The sequence below is a fragment of the Aptenodytes forsteri genome, unplaced genomic scaffold (assembly GCF_000699145.1).
Source record: "Aptenodytes forsteri isolate BGI_AS27 unplaced genomic scaffold, ASM69914v1 Scaffold93, whole genome shotgun sequence".
Lineage (NCBI taxonomy): Eukaryota > Metazoa > Chordata > Aves > Sphenisciformes > Spheniscidae > Aptenodytes > Aptenodytes forsteri.
The window spans coordinates 358,526-373,572 of record NW_008794665.1 but is presented as its reverse complement, the minus strand read 5'-3'; positions in this window follow the sequence as shown (position 1 = coordinate 373,572).

Below are 15,047 nucleotides of genomic sequence, written 5' to 3'. Positions count from 1 at the left end.
ACTGATTACATGAATACAAAGGGAACACAAGTAAGAGAACAGCTACAAGGTGTTAAAAGATATATACTCCTTATGGTGGAAGTTGGATTGCTTCAAACGAAAACTTGTGTTAGGGAAACTAAGCCTGCTCTTGTCAGTGGGAGTAAGTTCCGGCCCATTTGTCTTTTGTCATTCCCCTACACGTTGTTAGTGTTCAGCTACATTCTATAGAGGGAAGGGGATTTGGAGCAGCGACTGAGAAATGCTTGGGGGTGTGTGTGTATGAACGATATTCCTCTGTTATTTGATTTAAACAGCAGACCTGTGTAAGAGGAAACAGGGGTATGCCTCTACTAGAGGGCCACAATCCAGTGCGTGAAGACAACTGAAATAGAGATATAAAAATCTTAAGGGCCTCTGGAGAGATCAGGACATGCAAACAGATGTTCCAGGTTACAACATGCAATTTGCATTATGCAGTTGTCCAAATTTCTCTCGAGGGACAGTCTTCTGTAATCTTCATGTTGCTGCTATGACAATTCCTTCCTATGATTTTCTTCCATGAGGCAAGTCACAAAGCAGGAAAGACTCTTTCATAACAGCCAAAGGAAGTTTGACCACGGGGATAGGGTCATGAATGGGGATTTGGGAAGTTTGGTCACTATTCCTGGCTTTACTGGCAATCCTTTTCATTGCATTGAATAATGCCTTTTTCACTGCTGCTTGCCCCACCTTTTATCTCCACTGCCTGTTCAGCCCGAAAGCCCTCAAGGTCAACGATGTCTTGCATGTTTGTACAGCACTCAGCATGTTGGAGCCCTTATCTCCATCTGGGCTTCTAGGTGCCAACCTAAGTAACAATAATAATATAATATAAAAATGCCTTTTTCACTGCTGCTTGCCCCACCTTTTATCTCCACTGCCTGTTCAGCCCGAAAGCCCTCAAGGTCAACGATGTCTTGCATGTTTGTACAGCACTCAGCATGTTGGAGCCCTTATCTCCATCTGGGCTTCTAGGTGCCAACCTAAGTAACAATAATAATAATAATATAAAGAAAATCATAATAATAATAATCTAAGGACAACAGTCCTTGTAGAGGATAGCATATGGAAGTTGTTGCAGTGGCAACGCAAGGTGGGAAGGATTTCTGGGCTTGACTGGTGAAAGTAAAAAGGTTAAGGAATGTAAAAGAGTTCATTCTTTGAGTCACACAGCAAATGTAAATTGTGAATCATAAGACAGACCTAACTGCAGGACGCAGAGATGCCGCCCTACTTAGAGTACAGCTTTGAAAGACCTAACCAACACTGATCAAAGTCTGGACAAGAATTACTACATTTTACTGGAAGAAAAACAGGAAAATTCTTACAAACCGCTATTAAACCAGGCCTTTTAACACCTTGTAGAAGTATACGTCTGTCCAAACTGCTCTCAAAAAGTACTTGCAGTTAAGCAATGAATACTATGGTCAGTAGAGAATCACACAACAATCTCAAATGAAGTGGCAGGCCATTTAGCACAGTATCTTCAGCCTAATCTTGCCTCAGTTATTAATTTGACTGCCAAGCTCTCAGCTAAAGGAAGAAATTCCACAGGTAATTGCTTTTTATGAAACTTCCTTTCTGGAAAACCACCAGCTGAAAAGAGGAGTGATTTCCTCAGAATCTCCTCCAGCTCAGGAAAGCGGGAGCTGCCGCTGGGAACAATGCACTGCTGTTCGCGGAGCTGGTGTGGAGCTCGGTCAGTCCCTGTTCCCCTGCACCATGGCAGGAAGGGGCTTGCAAGCTCAGCTCTGAGCTTCAGAGCAGGGTAGAGGGGAGAAAAAAGAAAAAAGAAAGGTTATACTGCTATTTGGTGTTAACCAGCTATCTTAAATGGTATCACCACCTGCTTCCTAACTATACATCTGTAAATCCTCCCTCTCCCCCCCTGCCTACCCCACTGCAGTATCTGTCTAGCTCACCAGCCTTAAAGGACACGTGTTACCCACACAGGCATCCTGGCCCTGCTATTACTACCTTACACCTGGACAAGTGCTGCACTGCTTTTTCTTAGCCTAGGTGATTAATTTACTTTCCTACATTCCTGTGAGATAAGAAAATGTGTGGGACTCCAACACAGGAGGAAGCAAAAGCAATGTGATTTTTCAGGAAGGCTGTATCAAATGTATTGGCGCTGGACTTCTGCAAGCGAACTCCAGACCTGAGGCGTAAGCCCTCTTCCCTCTGCAAGCCCTGCTCCTGTTACTTGCGTATGGTTCTGCTTACATGCTTGTAGACAGCCAGCTAGTTAGCAACTGGCTGACTAAAATAGCACAGGTTTGATCTGATGTGTGATCGTGATTACCAGTCTGCTAAATGCCATGTCTTTGGGCACAAATTTTATATTCCAGGGCTTGAGACTTGACTTTTTGCCCTTCTGTTCCCTTCTCTAGAAGGGAACCAGTTACTTAGACACACTTACGCAGTTAATTAGCCACATTTTAATGTCTTGTTTCCCTACATGCAGTCCCTCCATTCTACGTATTCTTCTTTCATAGAACACAGGCTAATTTTTGATAAATATATCATATATTAAAATGTGTATACATATTACCTTTGTCTACTAATTTGACTTTCAAGTCAGTGGTGCTGTTTCTTACCAGGCACTGACTGAACCTGCTTTATTCGTCTACTCTAGTGAATAAGCACAACTGCGTTTGACTTGGGGAAGGCAGAAATAGCTACAGTCAGAGGAGCTGTATCATCTTTTTCAGGGTTGAATTCAGCTGAATGTGTATAGACTATCTGCCCTTTGGTTCCGAAATGGTAGTGGTTGGAGTACTTGCCTAATCTAATCCTTTATACTTTAAAACATGCTCTGCTTTGTTCTGCAGGTCTCAGGTACTATGGGATTAGAATAAAATGTGAAGAGCTTTGGTGCTTAAGCAGTGTTTCTAAGGTCATCACTTATTCCCTGAAATAATTATTTCTGTTCTCCTGTGGAGGTTGAGATAAGGAACTGGGCAGGTTGAAAGGACAAGGGTTTGTGCTGTTCAAGGGTTGAATTCAGCTGAATGTGTATAGACTATCTGCCCTTTGGTTCCGAAATGGTAGTGGTTGGAGTACTTGCCTAATCTAATCCTTTATACTTTAAAACATGCTCTGCTTTGTTCTGCAGGTCTCAGGTACTATGGGATTAGAATAAAATGTGAAGAGCTTTGGTGCTTGATCAGTGTTTCTAAGGTCATCACTTATTCCCTGAAATAATTATTTCTGTTCTCCTGTGGAGGTTGAGATAAGGAACTGGGCAGGTTCCTTAGGAACAAGGACAAGGGTTTGTGCTGTTCGTTGCAAAAAAGTCATTCATTCTGAGTACACTGTGGAAGTCCCAGAAGGAAAGAAAATGCAGTGAAAGCTCATTTCCACCCTGCTTGCTGTGTGCCCCTACACGCTCAGGACATGGATAAAAAGACAGAAGGGAAGTGACTTCTCTAAGAGTTACTCAGCAAGTTAATGACAGTCAGAAACAGATCTCAGCCCAATGCCTAGAGTACATGGGCACAGTGGGGCTGTCTGCCCCCTCGGGTGCAAGCCTGTGAGACACTGACCTCACCTGCTAGATAACCAGGAGAAAGTAAATTCATTCTGGATCTGAAAGATCATCTTCCTCTTTGAAAGTGTGACATGGAAGAGCTCTCTAGATTTGCTGTGAACTTGCTAACCAAACAGAGAAGCATCAGAGAAGAGGAGCAGTCTCTGCAGCTGCTGCTCATTGGTGCAGTGATATGTAGACTAAAAACTCTAGATAACCGACAATGGAGCAAAGGTAAAGCTGTTTCTTTCTTCCATAAATATCAAACGAGGCATAGCCTCTGAAGAGTTTTGCCAACATCTTTCACTCCAGAATTTTTTTTAATAACTGGAGGTGAATATTGACAAAATTCACCTAAAATACTCAGTTCAGGTTCAGTCATGTATTTGTTTCTGTAACAGGAATGCTTGCCATTTGTTAAATAAAAATGTCATAGGTGATCCTCAGTTGGTGCAGATCAGTGCAACTCCATTGAAGTTTCAGGATTTCATGTCAGGAAAGAAAGGGCTCTGCTTATTTGGACTCCTCCCATAGTTATGACAGAGCTGCGGTTTCTAAATTGTTGCACCACAGGAGACCAGACAATTCCTTCAAGCTGCTATTGTTAGTTTTTCTTGTGAAATCTAAACCTGCTCAATAATATTCCCCTTGACATTTAACTTTTGGAGACACCATGTCTGAAGGTCACCAACTAAACCAGCTGAAAAGCCAAGTGTGAGGACAATTTTTCTATGTTACCTTCATGCTTCCATTTTCAGCATTTCAGCCTCTAAGAACAGAGCAAATAATACTTTCAACACCAGGAGTCGAGAAGGTTTAAAACTTCCAATAAAGCCCACTTAAACTTCCAGTAAAGCCCGCTTCAAGTGACAGATGAAGCTTTAAATTCTTTGTTATTTTACCTGCACCAACTGTCCGTAGCTCACCATCAGCTAGAGCTTGCAGCTGGTATCCTTTGATGACTTCTCAGAAAGCAGAGTAAAGCTTACCAAGTGGCCTCCCAAACACATGCTAATTTAAAAGCACAGAATGAAATGATGCTAACAGATTACTTCTTGTAGCAATAACACTTCATTTGCACTCTTTTTTTTTTTCTTGTACCTAGACTCCAAATGGTGCGAGGTGACGGCTCTGGTAACAAACATTGCACTCTGATAGTCACTTGGTAACAGTCACCTCCTGCCAGAAGACTGTTTTTCTGGGAGCCACACAGCAGTGCCCCGCAGGTTGATGGGGAGAAAATCAGGAGCAGAGGGCATCAAAACTGGAGACAAGTCAAAAAGGAAGTAGGCTGTAGAAGTGTCATCTGATGATTTCAAACTGGTGAGAACCTGGGGAATTCCTGCATTTTTCCTACAGAGAATAGGACAGACTTCATTTTTTCTATTTATTTATGGTTCATCTCTCTGCCAGTCAGAATCACATAGGCATTAGGATGCTTAAAGGAGCTGTGGAGGGCTGAGAGCACAGGGTTACTCTGGCAATGCGAAGGAAAGCCATGGGCAGGCTATCAACTTTGGATGGCTGTCAGTCAGAGGAGAGGGACATGGGCCAGGAGAGGCAGATCAGGCAGGACAGAGCTGAGGACGTCCGGCTGAGCTGGCCAGTTCAGGGGGCAGATGAAACCTGAGGTGTTGTTGAGCAGGAAAGGAATGAAGGCAAGATTTTGCAGCAACTTAACATTTTTAAAGATTAAATAACCATTTTCAGTCAATAGCAACATTCACCCACCATATACCCAGTACTTCTGTTTGTAGGCCACAGCTTCCATTTCATGTTAATTAGCATTAGTGAGCTCTGTAATTACCTCACACCAAAAACCATGAAGCCCCTCTCTGCCTGTAGTCACCGGTAGCTGGAAATTACAGTGGTTCCCTTTGTGATGCTGTACGTGACAGAGCAAAAAAGAGATTAAGCCCTTGTTTCATCTAGTAACAGGTATCTCTGTCAGCAGCTGCCTGATATTTTGGAAGAGATGTGCCCTTGTTTCTGTAAATCAGACCTCGATGTAAACTGAAGCAGTAAAGAAAACCGTGATCGGCACATTCAAACTGTTAAGGCAGCACATTTTAAAGGCATTTAGTATAACTAATGCAAATACACTTGGTGTTGTGCCTTGTTGCTGTGTTGGAGCAGAACCACCAGACACAGGGGCTGCCAGAAGTGCTTTTGGCCCAGGAGTGGGGCTCACTGCTTTGGTGCTTCAGCAGTGACCCTAGGCAGCTTTGCCAGCCAGCTCTTTGGAGAGGCACGGGAAAATGCATATCGAATACCTCTAGATGGCACAGCACCTTGACAAATCTGGGAATGAACACACTCGGTGGACGGTGAGAGCCAGACAGCCTTCGGTTGTCTCCTGAGAATGCTTTTCCTGCTTAGTTGTGGTTAATTGTTCTAATTCTACTGTTACGCTCCTTCTTAAGGCAAGGTGGGCTTTTGTGTCCAAAGCCTTGCCTCACCCATCAGCCTCCCAGGGCACGTGGGCTTTATGCTGTCTGCTGTGGGCACTCATGCAGGGATGAGGCACGTCCCACTGGAAGTTACGCCTTGTGTAAGAGCTGGAAAAGATGAAGAAGGAAAATTTGAGTGGTGTCTGATTCTTCTTATTCTGCAGCATGCTGGGACTTCTGTTTTACTTTTTAAACAAGTAACCGTATGCTCAGGATTCAGCAGTGAGCTGCTATTCAGTCAAGTCTCTTGCTCTCTAACACAGGCAATTTTTTCATGAGAAAACAGCTTTCATGAAGCCACTAAGTGGCATTGCTGTCCTGTAACAGTAGCCCTGAGAGAGAGCCACAGGATGGTTCCTACAGATCTACAAGACCGGCTGCTCCTTGAGTTACTACAGGAAAGCAGTCAGACCAAGTGCATCCAGCTTTCAGTAACATGACCTCTCCAGCACCAAATTCACTTGCAGTGGTTTGCTCATCTGGTGAGTCCCATCTCTTTCTTCTGAAGCTTCTGTGTCATTTTTAGGAGCGGACCACAAATTGCTTCAACTCTCACCTTCCTACAACACACATCTTCCTCGAGAGGACAGAAGAGCTGTGGGGTTTTTAACCTCAGCTGAGGACAGATTCTAACGCCAGAATTTCTTGGATTTATTTCTAACCCTGGTTGGCACCTCTGCCGCTCCACCCCAGTGAACAAGCAACTCCTTTTATCTCCTAGAAAAGTCCTAGGGACTGGTCCTAATTAAACAGTTAGCAATTATATATTTGCCCCCAGCAAACTCCCCACCAGGCTCTCTGCCTCCCCAAATATTTTGTTTACAGTTAAAAACACAGTAATCTGGGGGGAAGGACCTAATCTATACAGTAAATGGACTAAATTATACCCACACCGATACACAGCACAGGAGATTTACAGAAGGCTGAGCAAATACACCAAAGGGGAAAGTACATTTCCCTTGACCACGCAGTGCTCATCAAAAGATAATGAATATGCAAACGACTTTTGACATGCACGGAAAGTTGTGGGCCCAGATTGCACCAGCTGTACTCGAGCAGCGTTTTCCCCCAAAGTCACCTTGGCTGCTTCGCTAGGCTGGGAGCGTGTATAAATACAAATGAGCAAACTGTTCTTCGCCAAGGCCACTGCTGTTCTTTAATGTGTGAAATATTATAGATCGTTTCTAGAACACTGTGCTTGAAGCACATGGGGGATCTTAACACAGAGTATTTTTAGATGTAATACTTCTCAAGGCACGATAGATCTGGAATCAAAACCAAGCAGAGATCATTAATTTGTGATTGCACTGGCTTCCTTGTGAGCGGCAGCTTGTTAAGGTAGAGAGACTGTTTATGTGTGAGCTGAAGTGTGAACCAAGATCATCATGCTGATTGTTTCTAGTTTACACTGTTCACTAAATTTGCACTAGATGTGCTGCTATACAAGCACAAAGAAAATAAAGAAATGCATGCTAGGCAGGAGGAGAGCGACTAACCAAAGCATCTGTCTACTTTGAGCAGTTGCAGTGTTTGAAGACTCACAAGTTTTACTGCACATAGTCCTCCCTTTGGGTCAAAACCATATTTCCATTTGTGCTTACAGCTTGTAACTTAAAGCGGAGTCATGCATTTTCCTGTATGGTGTACTGCTGTCTGGTTGTATAGAGCTGCATCTGCTATAGCTTTTTTCCTTACGCCGCAGATAATGATGGTGTGAGTATTGGTAATCAGAAAGCAGCTATGGTCTGTCGTTCCAGGCACCGCCTGGTTTAAATCTTGTATAGGGAGATTTTGTACAAAATGAGTCATCTTCTTTGTGCTCTGTGGCCACCAAAGTCCCTGCTCTTTGATCTTATTTCTCAAGGTGGCTAAAAAACCTGGAAGATCTCTGCACCAGGGCTTCCAGCAAAACTGCATCAGCCTTAGCAACAGCGGAGAGGTTTTCACGGAAAAGCATGTGTGTTTGCAAAGTTTAACGATGTCATCCTCCTGTTGTATATGCCCCTGCTTTCTGTGCACTACCCCCAGTAATTCTGAGAACTGAGGAACAGCATGACTTCGCTTGCATGCTTTGTTTTGCATCCGTAATTTTCCAGGTTGCATGTACGAAGTCTGTCTATGGCTTTGGAGAGCTCAGCCTGCCACCTCTCTGGGTTATTAAAGGGACTCAGGGATTTAAAAACAACACTTCTGTCAGGAAGCTTTGCACCTGTTATTGCCATAAGTAACAGCTCACATCACCCGGGCAGGCCAGCAAACACTGCAGCAGCCATGTTATGGACTGAATCAGCCCATCTCAGGCTCTGGTGAGCAAACAGATGGTTTTCAAGCCTCATTTGCCCCTACTTGCTAGTCTTCCACCATGCACAGCTCAGACAGATCATACGGCCGGGGCTCGGTGGTTTTATTCGGAAAGGAGCTAAGCACAGCGACACAGCACTGTGTCCCCCCTCTGCCCCGACACTGAAGGCAGTGGGCATCAAGAGAGCTCTGTACCTGGCAGGGTTAAGTCATTAATGTATGTAAGTGCAGCAGCAGAAAGGAAAACAAGATGGACAGATGCGTACTGCTTTGGCATAACTTTGACTAGAAAGGAAAGAAAGTGATGCTAAACTCTGCCGGAAAGGTTGCTCACTAGCAAAGCGGTTGGGACAGGGAGTGTCTATTTTGTGTATTGCCTCATTCTTGCCTGGTCTTTAGCAGCACCATAATAAAATAGATGAATAATCATAACTCTGTCCCAATGCACATTTATAGTTTAAATCCTACGCTAATCCTAGCAGTACAGTCTATTGTACCTGAGAGGAAAGGGGAAAAAAAAACAAAACTACCCTGGCTCCAAGCTAAACAAGTCTCTCCTCTGGAAAGGTAATTAACAGCTGGTCTCCATGGAGCCTTTATCACAAAATCAACAGTAGTCAGTTCTGATTTGCCTTCTTCTTTACTTTGTGCTGTTTTCACTGTTTATAAAAATGTTTGTGGGTCTGGCTGTTGGACTCTCATTGGAAAAATGAGGCTAAGAAGGTTGTGTCAACTGAGATGCATGAAATCAGGTAAGTTTGCTTTGTATAGAGATTTTGGCAAATCTTCGTTTCAGGATTTTACCCTACCTTCACTTTCCTGAGCTTCCTGTTTCAGGCTGCCAATTTTATCTTTCTTGTGCCATGACAGAAATCATATAAAAATTATGACTTTCCATTGATTTTAACCTCAATAATACAACTTAAGACTTTTTTTTTTAAGACTTACTGTGACAGCAGTTGCCCTAAACACAAGAAGATTTAGGGATAAAACCAGTGGCAAAGTAGAAGATGGAGGTGTTTCTATAGCTGTGCATACAGACTAGCTCCCTCTAGGATCATCTGGAAAGGCTTTAGAAACCTGGAGTATATTCAAGGAATCACAAATAATGAGACCTAGTAATCATGTAGCTAAATGTACACATTTTATCAAAAAGGGAAGGAACAGATAGACATTTATTGAAGTGAGAATATTCTTGCAAGAGAGGAATTGCACCAGAAAGTTGACAGATTCTCTGTCAAACGTTTAAATGGGTGTTTAAACCAGATCAGATGGTCTTCTGGAAGTCTTATCATGGATAACACAAAAGCTGTTGGTCCTGATGTGGAAATAACTAGACAAATTTTTCTGGCCAGTGTTATGAAGGAGATTATACTAGATGCGCACAGTGTTTTCTCCTGACCTTAATCACGCGAGCATTTTAAACTTCTAGCTGCTCGGTAGGGTCAGCATGGCTTGTAGCTCTCCTTTCATATGTCTTCTGAGAAAATAGGACTCTTTCTCAGATAGCTTGCACTAAGTGCACAGAATCTATGATTCTATGAAGTCCACAGAGGACTCAGAAATTAAGTCTGACTCCCCATGTCTTTCCAGATCAGCGAACCTCGTTACCTTTCTCTCTACTCTTTGCTTGGCTTTTCCAGTTCTCATTTACCCTGACCTTCAGGGCTGTAATAAGAAGGGACTCGAAAGTGGAATATGTTCCCTTATCTGTTGGCTGCATCCCAAGAGAGCAGAGCTGCCAGGGAACGCAGATTTTATGGGGTACCAGGGTGTTAAATATTTATTATATAATGTGCAACCTACACACCATAAAGGCCTTCTTTCCTTCCTGTCCTCCTTTCCACATTTTTTTTCATCCCTAATAAACTTGCTAGGCTGCAAACAGGAAAAAAAGAGCTCAAAGCAAGCCCTGCTGCTCTTACCAACATTATTGACAGGGAACAAACTGTTATCAATAACAAAGCAGAAGGATACGAGGAGGACCTTTTTTCTCGTATGCAGTGTACAGTGCTCTGGATTTTTTTCCTACGGATTCTGTATTGGTTTTTCCGCTTACTGTTTGTAACAAAATGGGGAAATGAGATTAAAAATTCAATACTGAATGCAAACAGACCATTTAGGTTATACGTTGTTCAGTAGTGCTTCATGTTTACTTTACCGATATAACCTTTCCAGACATTGGCCACTTCTGGTGTGATAAATAAATATAATCTTTAAAATAGAAGCCTTACGTCACTGCATACGTAATAGATCTGAAAACACGGACACTTAATAATCACCATAAATAACAAATAGCCATTTATAGGTACTGAGCTGCCTGTCAAGCCGTGAGCTTTTATATGCACAGGAAGATGAAGAGTGAGGTGGAAGAGTGAGAACGTGTTGACACAAAACCACATCTGTAAAAGCACCGTCTCCATGGATTGTTAGGAAATGGAAGTTCTTTAAAGGAAATGTCAGATTTTTCTTTGAAGTTCAGATACTTCTTGAATTTCTTTCTGCTCTCAAAATAAATAAAACCTAGTTCCAGAAACAATAGAGAAAGCAAATGCACCTATATCTAGACATATTTTTAGTTTTTGGAGGAAAAAATTGTAGCTAATCCAAACTGGGCATGAATAAGGATTTCTGGGTCAGGGTCTGAACTACCACCACACTGGTGAGCACTTGGGAATGGAATCTGGGACTGAGCCTCACGGGGACAAATGAGCGGTCTCCTTTTACCACCTACCCTGGATTCCAGGGGTTTTCATCCTGGGACTGTCAGTCTGGGTTTTTAAGTTTAAGAAATACAAAATATCAACAAATGAGACCCTGTCCCTTCTAAAGTCAATAAAAAGATATTTAGGGAATTCAGTGCACCCAAGTTCTCACAATGCAAAAATGAGTTGAAATCACCAGGTTTCTCTTTCATCTCTGTAAACCATGGAGGTTTTTTTATAAGTTCATCTCCAAGCACACAATTCTGCAAGTTCTGAAAGCTTTTTTATAATCTTGAATGATTCTTTAGCTGATAATAATATGCAAGCACTTGTTACAATTACAGGCACAATGCTAGAACAGTCACAACCCTCTGTTTTGTAGTGCAAATATCTTTGGCTAAGCAGGTGACTTCTAAAGGTGCTGAGTGTATAGGGGACTTTTTAATTTGCTGACCAAACTGGCAAATGACTATTGAGATGGAAGAATATTAGCAAGAACTGTAGCCTAATAAAAAGCCTGAGCATAGCGATCTGCAGGTCTCACATACAGAGAAATGTTTCTCTATATTTACTCTTACTTTCTATGATAGGGTAGCTACTCCCTATACATTAACTGTTGGAAGTAATAAAATGAATTTTCATGTCACAGAAAGGATGTCTTATTTTTGCCTCTACTGAAATTATTCTCCCTACTCTTTTTCTTTGTGCAAAATTCTTTTGTGTTCTGTTTCATGCCAAGCTCTAAGAAGCAGATGCTCTTTTGGAAGAGATAGGTTCTTTATCCTTCCAATTTGGGACGATATGCAGAAAGAGATTTTGGATTTTCAGTGTGTAACTACTGGCTGACCTATTAATTCAGCACGTCTGTGGTGGATGCCTGGGCCCTGCTGCTCTGCTGCATGGACCTGAATTTGTTCAGATCTGAAGTTTGCGCTTTGATCAATTCCACGCCTGTTTTTGGATCCTCTGGCCTTAACCACCAGGCATGAGATGAGGTTGAAGGTGGTAAAGGACAGCATACTATCGTAGTTGTTATTTTTCTAGCAACAGCTAACTGAATTATAAAAGGAATGTGAAAATAGATGGAACAGCAGCAAAGAAAGGCAAAACACACATTTTTATCTATTGACTCCCTCTCAAGATTTTCCAAGGATACCTTTAAAAGCAACCTTTTGTTTCTTCTTGTGTGAAGGGGCTGGTGCAGGGAAAGACTTGGGTTGCTCAAGTTGTAAACCTGATTCATACCTGAGGAGACTTTGTACTGCATCTTACAGCTTTGTCACATCACGCAGCCCTAATATCTCTGTGCTGTTAATGTTTCTGTGTACTCCTCTCAGAGCTGCTGTAACTGCAGCTTTAATGGAGCAGATTTTATTTGTTCCTTATTCAGGAAGTGAATTCACGTTGAAGTCCATGCGATGTTGCCCTGAATAGGACCAAGGTAGTAGATTTGTTAGAGGCTGACTGAAGTAACATTCAAATTAATGGACACTCTTTAGTTGACTTCCAAGGGCATGCAGTTGGGTGGTGCTTTAGAAGGTGCTTAGCAAAGATGCATGTAGTGTGGGACGCGCCCTCAGCAACTGTGACCTAAGTCACTGAAGATGACTAAAGTCAATGGAGCTGTGCCAGCTTGTGCCAATAAGCACTTCTCTCTGTGTGGAGATACAGGAATAAAATGCCTTACACATGGAGAGATCCTGCAAGGACAAGCAGGAAAATAATTGGAACTGTGGGAAGACAGTAAACGATTTCATCAATATTTCACTGGGAAATACAAAATAATACCTCCAGCTGATTATTTTCAAGCAATTGCATGATGGCCTGTGGAAAGATGGGATATTTCTCTTTGGAGTCCTGTGGCAGTGCTATTACATCCACTACCTACACTGCAAATATTACAGGAAATACTTGAGAGAGTTGTTTAAAACTGGCTAACTTCAAGTGTTTCTATAAGCTCTAAGACATTTCTCCTTCTACCTGGAGCTAACATCTTTCCAAAATTCAGATATTGATAACTAAGTAACTGTTTGACATCCTATCATTCCCACTAGGGAAAAGTCAAGTCACTTTGCATGAAAACTGTATCTGCTAAGTAATAGTGTTCAGAAGAAAGCCCAGTCCATGTCTCACTCAAAGCAGTATTTATTTGGGGTATTCATGTTGGCTAATGATAGCCTAAGACACCCACCCCAACCCAAACAGGGCTGCATGCTCGTGGGACCCTTACCCAGGTAAAACACCTATTGAAGTCATGGCACTTCTTTTTTTGGAATAATACTAAAAAACCCTATATGGCTTTCTAGGAATCGGCAGGGCTTTGTAAGACCAGCTAAGAACTCATCCCAGCGACTACAAGAGGGCACATGCACAGCCTTGCACAGCGATGAGTAGGCAGTTTGGGATCACAGAGCCTGATCTAGGATGGCAGTGGCTGTCACCTATCTGTCGGGGAAAGGGATGTTCTGTGCTTTTGCTAGCACCGCTAGCACTGAGTCTGTGGGAAGAATTACATCTTCTAACATGGCCAAATTAATAATTTATTCAGTGGGATGCGTTCCTGAATGCCAACGGGATGAAAAAAGTGCATAAACAAAGTAGTCTAACACCTGCCTTACAGCTCCTTGCATTAACAAACCAACATAACTTGGGCTCAGAGCAGATTGCAGCAGGGAGAGCCACAAGAGCAGCAATAACTTCCTCTCTTGCCCGTGCAAACTACGCAGGCACAGCTTGGTTCTGATCCCAGTCGCTGGCACGCTAGTCTAAATACACTGCATGAGGATTTCTTCAGCTTCCCAACTGTCACACGTGTGTACCATCCAATGGTGAGGAGCTGGCAGAGGAAACTGAGGCAGATGGCTTCTCAGACCCTTCCTCATCCAAAGAGCTTCAAGTCCTTGTTTCTCTGGAAATCTGTTTGCATTTCCATTCCCCAGCAGGGAACAAAGAGGAGCCATGACATCTACCATCTTATTCTTCCATGGCTGCATCCCATGACAGCTAAAGTCTAAGGGTAAAGCCCTTTCCTTTATCCCCTACAAAAGGGAAATGTGTGCTGAGGCCTCCTGCATCACCAGCATGTCTTGTTTCCACCTCACACCTTCCCACTCGTTTTCCTCCAGCCTTTCCACTGCTTTTCCAGCTTTGTACAAACACTTCAAAACCTGTCTCATCTTCATTCACCAAGTGCACAGCAATGCCAGGATTGGCCAGGGTTATCAGCAGGAAGTCTCAAATCCTGCACCAGATGGCTGAGAGAGTCTAGCAGCTCCTAACAGTGGGGGAGGCAGAGGAGTGACAGCCTGACATGGCTATAAGGAAACATTTTTTTGCTCCACGGCACGCTTGTCTCACCATTTGCAGAGTTGTTAAGCCATACGGTACGCTGTCAGAAGAAACAAGCTCCGGGGAGGGAAGTGGGGAGCACCACTTCAGATGATGGGCTGGCTTCCTGCAGGGAATTTTTACTTCTTCTCTTCCCATTACTTTCCCTGTTTTAATGCTGCCTGTTGCGGAAGCAAAGGGTTCGTGAAGGAACATTGCTGGTTCTTTCTGTATGTTTCTGAGATAAAAAGAGTGCCAGAATTAGGTGATTTAAAATGAATTCTGGGTGTTTGGTTTATATTATTATTATTATTATTATTATTATTATTATTATTATTATTATTATTATTGGCTACTTTGGGGTTGGGGCATTATTCTGAGTGCTGGGATAGGGGCTTGCCAAGGACAGTCATTTTTACCTGCCGTTACAACAGCTGCCAAAGGGAGTAACTGCTTATATACGCTCTTTTTCTTTAGCCTTCAAAGCCTTTAAACTGCTCCTTCTCCAGCTCGTGTTGACGAGACAAACTGTAGCTTGTCCACATTGTTTGAACCTGACCTAAAATAAATTAAAGCAGACCATGACATTCTGGAGTAACTTGCTTGCCACACCACAAAGCCACTGGAAAACGTAGGCACTTTGTGATACCGGGCTGCAGAAACATATGAAAGGTGTGTGCACACTGCATAATGTATAGAAAAATGAGCTAG